The 7,106-nt window shown below is 39.4% G+C and overlaps 1 pseudogene; it reads right to left on the bottom strand.

Annotated features, from left to right (window-relative positions):
* Positions 1–1,706: 1,706 nt before the first annotated feature.
* LOC115136874 (L-amino-acid oxidase-like) lies at positions 1,707–6,292 on the bottom strand (annotated as a pseudogene).
* Between the last annotated feature and the right edge of the window lie 814 nt (positions 6,293–7,106).

Below are 7,106 nucleotides of genomic sequence, written 5' to 3'. Positions count from 1 at the left end.
TCTGATCTGGCGGACTCACTAAACACACATGCTTCGTTTGTAAAATGAGATCTGAGTGTTGTAGTGTGTCCCTGACTTATGTAAATAAATAAAATAAATAAATAAAATTGTGCGATTTGGTTTGCTTAACATAAGGAATTTGATACTTAAGTATATTTAGAACTAAATACTTTTAGACTTTTACTCAAGTAGTATTTTAATGGGTGACTTTCACATTTACTTGAGTAATTTTCTATGAAGGTATCTTTACTTTTACTCAAGAATGACAATTGGGTACTTTTTTCCACCACTGTGAAAATGCTAATATATTGTAGGTTCCATTGACTTGCATTGAATTTGTGCCTCAAATGCCATATCTTGTCCAAATACTGCTTACAGTGTAAGGAAACCAATATATAATTTGGGTGAACTATCCCCTGAACAGAATCTATCCATTAGATTGCATGTGTGTATCCTATTATTAAAACGTTCACATTGTTTTATTAATGGTGCAAAATGCAGAAAATGCTCCGCCATTTCCTGTTTGAATAGTTCCCCTAATTTCATGTGATAAAAACAAGCAAGTATAGTGTAGAGAATCATTGTACCATCTAAACAGCTGTGAAATATATTTTCCATATCCAAAAATATTGTATTTTCAGCTGGTTGAAGCTGGTGTATAAAACCAAAAGTAAAATAGCAAAAACAAAACTTTAGAAGGGGAAGCATAGGAATATCGCACACAGAACAGATATACCGCTTCTTAGACTTGCGTTCAATGAGAATTATATATCTATAACTCACAATTCTATGTGGATTTGGTCAAGTAGCCCAAAAAGTTAGATATTGTGGCTTTAGAAAAAATGGGTTGGCCTTACATAAAATAGAGGCTGAACATTGAAAATATTGGAGAGTCATGACTCATGTGTTAGTCAATTATCTTCGTAATAGAGCAAACCCACAACAAACCACTGAGCAGCAAACGCACAAGCCTACAGAGAAGGTCATTATCAGCTCTACCGGTTGAATTAACCCGACTGTAACCAATCCTAGGTACTGTAATGGACTGCTTTGATTTAAATTCGTCAGAAAAGGCTGATGCTTCAGAGCTCCAAAGGATGATCGCAATTGAACAACAGAAAGCGCAGTTTCAGGCCCAGGTAGATAGCTTCGCTCCATACATCAGAAGTTATGCTACGAAGTTAGCTAGCCAACTAAAGCTAGGTACGTTAACTATTCTGAAGTGTATCTAGCATTAGATTTTTTATTATACAATCAAATGTGTTCTCAGAATGGACAAACCGAATTGCGAGTTGATTACGGAATCTTCTATTTATGTTTTGAGATCTCCACATGGAAGTTGACTTAGCTGATTCATTGCTTCTTTTGAAGGTGCATAACTTCACAGATGTCTGTCTCGACAAGTGCATGGAGGGGAGCCCGAGTTCAAAAATGGATTCACGGACAGAGGCTTGCCTCGTGAGCTGTGTTGACCGCTTCATTGACACTACCTTGTCTATAACCAACCGGTTCACGCAGAAGGGTGCCCATTGATGGGAGCTGGACAATGAGAAATAGGCTATAATGTTTTTATTTTGTAAGAGAACTGTGCATTATGTTTTCCCTTATGCATCGAACCCATAACAGCATTGCCTAAAATGATGATATGCCACAGTACAATTATTCAACAGGTGGGCCTAAATTGGACATGCTAGAGAATCAAAGTATTTGGTTGCAATACAGCTTTATTAAATTTTAAAAAAGAAAAAATAGGCCCAAGAACTACACCTACACAGTGGTACTCATAACAGCTCTATAACACCTACACAGTGGTACTCATAACATCTCTATAACATCTGTGTGACAACATCATTTGACATAGTTATTTTGTACAATACTGTAGGCTCTTTAACAAAGTTGCCATTTTAAAACAGTACACACAAAAATAACAGGTTCGAAAGGGTAAAAAGTATGAACATTGTGCCCTGAAGAGGACTTGTAAATAGGCCAGTAAACATTTTCAGTTCTGCTGAACATTTCGTCAACACTCCTCTCATCATGTTGTGCCATTCATATTGAGTAGAGCAGAACACATGAATACTAAAGAATGCATCATCAGACAGTACAAAATAAATCGTTTTTGGTTTGGCCATTGGATTTCGTCATTTAGTTTGTCAACATTCAACCTCTCAAGCTATTCAAAATAAAAATTGATGTGCCCAGGCCCCAGATGTCTATCCTTCCAGGTTACTGATGTTCCTGGCTGCCCTTAGTGCAGATTTCATGGCAGTCTCAATCCAAGCATGAGGTAGTGCCGTGTGCTCCCCAGCAAAGTGGACCCTGCTCTCATTCCTGAACAGGTCCGAGGCGTAGTCCGTCTGCTGGTAAGGTGTGTAAAGGGCAAAAGCCCCCAGGCTGAAGGGATCCAGTCCCCACTTCTTCACCAACCCTCCAGTGCAGAGAGGTCGTATAACCTCCCCATGGATCTTTACCAGGTCATCCATCACCAAGGCCTTCAGTTCATACTCGCTGACCCCCTGGAACAGAGTGGAGTCATCGGAACAGGTGTAGGATGCAAGGAGAGCCCCCCCAGCCGTGCCTGGGAAGCTGTGGCTAGGGTAGTAGATGAAACGAGAGGGGAGATCCATGATGCTTTTCCCACCTTTGATACCATCCTTTTCCCAGAATCTCTCGCTGAAGCTGAGGACCACCTTGGTGGAGCTGGCGTAGTGCACGGACCGCAGGGCCTCCATCTTCTGGGGTGACAGCGGGGGTTGGAAGTCCATGAAGAGGGTGGCCATTGTTGTAGCTGTCACCAGGGCATAGTCGACTGTGAGGTTGGTCATGAGGATGGATCACGCAAGTCCTGGTAGGATACGGTCACATTGCTGCTAGTTTGACTGATGAGTCGGACCTTGGAGTTGAGAAGGATAGTGCAGTTGAGGGCCTGGTAAAATGCCCTCGGTAAATGGTCAAACCCATCAGTGATCTCGTAATAGCTGAAAAACAGAACATTCCACTTCTTTAATACTCTACTTAACAAAAACTAGATGTAGGACGGGGTGTCTAATTTGATTGTACGTGCATAGTGGTTTTCTTACGCAGTGTTGTCATTGATATCCGACTGAATATACAGCATCTCAGAAAGTGATGCGTAGAAGAGGCTGTTCTCATTCAGGATATCTCCAATCATGCGCAGGGCACCACGACTCAGGTTCCCCTCCTTCACTAGATACTCCTGTCAGAAAACAACACTCATTAAAATGGCTGAATAAAGATATTTAAATACATTTGTTCCTGTTTCTAGTAAGGAAAGTGGCAAAGTGCCTACCAATTTAGAGTCTGACAATAATCCTGCATCTTGTCTGATGGTTACCTATAAGCAACCAAGTGTTTTCTTACCTTGACTGAGTACGAGTCATATTTTCTCAACATGGCCTCGCAGCCAGCTGTCTTCATATCATCCCTTATCTACAACAAATAATTTGTATAAATCATTTGTTATAACTGTTATGTGACACATACCTGTATATAACAACATTTAACATTACACAGTGTTCCACCACAGGAGTCTAAACATGCTGACCAGACCGCATGCGTCCACGTGCTCCATCTAATTTAAACATTGGGTTGTTATTTTACCTGAAATGCACAAGGTCCTCTACTCCCGACAATTAATCCACAGATAAAAGGGTAAACAGAGTTTGTTTCTAGTAATCTCTCCTCCTTCCAGGCTTCTTCTTTGGACTTTATATTGCGGTTGGCAACCAACTTTATGGTGCATTACCACCACCGACTGGAGTGTGGACCTCAGTTCATCTTTCAATCACCCACGTGGGTATATGCTCCTAAAAACCAATGAGGAGATGGGAGAGGCGGAACTTGCAGCGCCTCAAGCGCCACAAATAGAACCAAGTTATATTTTAGTGCCTGGCTACACAGATGTTCTTTGACGCGTGCAAGCTGTGTGGGTGCAATGATTGAATAATGTGTACATTTATTTTGCAACACGAATGGTGGGAGCCCCCCCTCTCTTTGCACACACCTTCCACAGGGCCAAGTCAAAGAGCTGACCAGCCGATTTTCCCCTTTCCTTGTCAGTCAAGGGATAGTTCAGCACGTCTGGGTTCTCTTTAACTCTGAATGTTTTCTGCAGCAACCCGTTCACATGGTAATATGTGTTGATGTCATCCTGGATAAATGGATTCAGTCCAAGGCCCATTTTTGATGAAAATGATAAAAGAATTCTGTTGAATTAAAAATGCCATAGTTAACATTGTATTGATGGTTAAAGTACACTTGCTATCATTCTTATGCAACTCTATAGGACATGCACCAGTATCTGATAATGATTCATTTGAGATAGGATGCTTGACCTCTTTTGAACAATAACATATGAAGACAGGGGATAAGAGGTAGCTACTTATTTCATGTGATAGGACAACAGGCCTTACTCACTTGTGAAAGCTAGGGATCCTCATAGCACCCAGCTCTGCATACCATCCCTCTCTTCTATTTCTGTAGGTCTCCACCCGTCCTCCAATTCGATCACTTGCCTCTATTAAAGTCACCTTGTCCAAAAAAAACAAACGCTATCAGTTTCCCCCTTTTACACTGTAGTTCTATTAGTCATAACCAGATAATTACAATACTGACACTAAATTCCTTTCTCACTATGTCAATCATAAGTAAATTAGCATATGTCAATGATATTAATTGTGTTGACATTGATACAGTAAATTATACAAAAGATACCGTACCTTGTGCCCTACGTCCTCCAGAAACTTTGCTGCAGTCAGTCCAGCAATACCACCACCGACGATGGCAATATGATGGGGTGTCTTTGTGAAGGGAAGACCTCTGTCCACAATTTCAAGGAGTTCGGCATAGTCTGAATCTTGCAGGCACTCAAAAAGAGGATCCTCAATGTATCCATTGACACTGAAAACTATGATCACAACTATAGCGACAGGAACTGGAAAAGAGCCAAAGTAAATGTTTAATAGGCCTTACAATATTAAACAAACATGTACAAATGTATTTTTAAAAGGGCTACATAGGGATATGTTATTAAAGTATCTGCAACATACATGAATGGCATACAATCTGCTGGGCTATTCTTATTTCCACCCAAAATCACAAAACAAGACCGAGAATGACTTTTAGAATGTTCCTGAACATCCCCTTCACTACTTTCCAATGATTTGTAAGAATTCAACAACACATTTTTACAAAAGCAGAAGGTATTGTTTTGCAATTATACATAGATGATCACATGTTTATTTGTATTTGCATTGCCCCATAAGGTGACACAATACTTATTTTGTTATTTTGATTGTAGAGTCAATGTATGTCTGGACTCCCTGAGACAATGCATTTTTACAAATTCTTCAAATAAACAAAAATATACGCTATGAACTTTGAACACAAGTCAATTTGTCATTATAACTAAGCTAAAGTAAGATGTGTTTAATAAAAAGGAAAATACTTACAATATTTGCACAACGCCACATAGGGTATCATCTTGATTCGTAAACCCAGAGTCCTTGCTTTCCCTTTTCTAGTGATGCTCACGCCCACCGGAGAAATAGAAACCTAAAGCAAAACGTGGAGGCACGTACTGTAGCCTAGAGAATGTGATTGACTTGGTTTTACTAATATTATATATGTTATATAATATTGAACCCCACCAATATTAAGTTACACATTTGTTTTCGTTGCTTATTAAATTAAGAACATTAACATTAATTTGCGAATCATGCATATCATAACGACTTACCTTAAAACACATATATATGAATAAATCATTAGGCCTACAGACATAAACTGAGATACAGGTAGGCTACCTTCCTTGGAGACCACTCACCTTCATCAATAGAAACTTATCAAAAGCGATATGCATGAATGAAACAAATATCTGTGAGCTATATAGTTTAGCTATATTTACTTAGCCTAAATATTTTCTAGGATTCTTATAAGTTGGCCGTCTCACCATGAAAGACTGGAAATCACACATGGTATGTGTGAAATTGCACCCAACGTATGTTAATGAGTGACCTATGTGGGCTCCTGAGGTCGAAAATAAATATTTTCCGACACCGGCTCGAGATTCAACCACACTGAACAAATTAGATTAGTGAGGTTTACTATTCACCAGCATTACCTCATAGTGCATTTTTAGTGTCACCTGAAGTGCACCTTGCCTTACCTAACCTGATATAGAGAAATTGTATTTTAAGATTCGAAGATAAGATTCTACAGTGAGTTATATTTAATTGGATACATACATTGACAATTAGGTTAAATCAATCAGAACGTCTACTCACCTTAGTGTGATGTCAAATGATAAGCCCGTCTTCGTTTATAGCGCAGGAGGAGTGCAATCGAAAGTAAACGTGAAGGTTTCAAAAGGGTTACATCATTGGAATTCCTTTGTTTCCGTTAATTGAGAATTTGATACATATCAAAAGCCGCTTGATAAGCATTTTAATTCATGTGATGTAAACAGTCAGCAACACATTAACTGTGATAATGCAATGGATGTGCTCCACAATGCACCTTTCACCATGCATAATAACCTGATTGCTATATTACTCTTTATAACAAACATTATAAACAGAAAAAGAACAAGACGAAAGTAAATGTTTCCTACTTCCTTGACTGCATTAATGATGCATCCCAATGGCACCATATTCTATACATTGCGCTTTGAATCCTGGTCAAAAGTAGTGTACTACAAAAAAAGAAGTCATTTGGGATGGGTAAAAGTAGTGTACTACAAAGGGAAAAGGGTGTCATTTAGAATTGAACCCTAAAACTTTGACGCTCACCTGGCTTTTATTATATTGGGTGTTGTAGACAGATTGGCATTTGAGCCTTATTAAAGCTAGGATACTTAATTGAAACAGTAACAAAGCGAACCCCGCATCTGTTTTAGTAAAAAGCTAAGCGACGGCGAAATATAACCACTCTCAAATGTATTAAGATCACTTTATTGGTAAATTGCACACAAGTTCCAACCGAAATTTGACTTCCGCTTTTAACCCAACCCTTCCGAAAGACACACATACAGGTTTTTGGAGAGGTGCGGGGGGCTGCTACGGTGGGCAACGGGAAGCTGTTGTTGC

The sequence above is a fragment of the Oncorhynchus nerka genome, linkage group LG11 (assembly GCF_034236695.1).
Source record: "Oncorhynchus nerka isolate Pitt River linkage group LG11, Oner_Uvic_2.0, whole genome shotgun sequence".
Classification (NCBI taxonomy): domain Eukaryota; kingdom Metazoa; phylum Chordata; class Actinopteri; order Salmoniformes; family Salmonidae; genus Oncorhynchus; species Oncorhynchus nerka.
The sequence above is the reverse complement of the archived record's forward strand: the minus strand, read 5'-3'. Positions and strand labels throughout refer to the sequence as shown.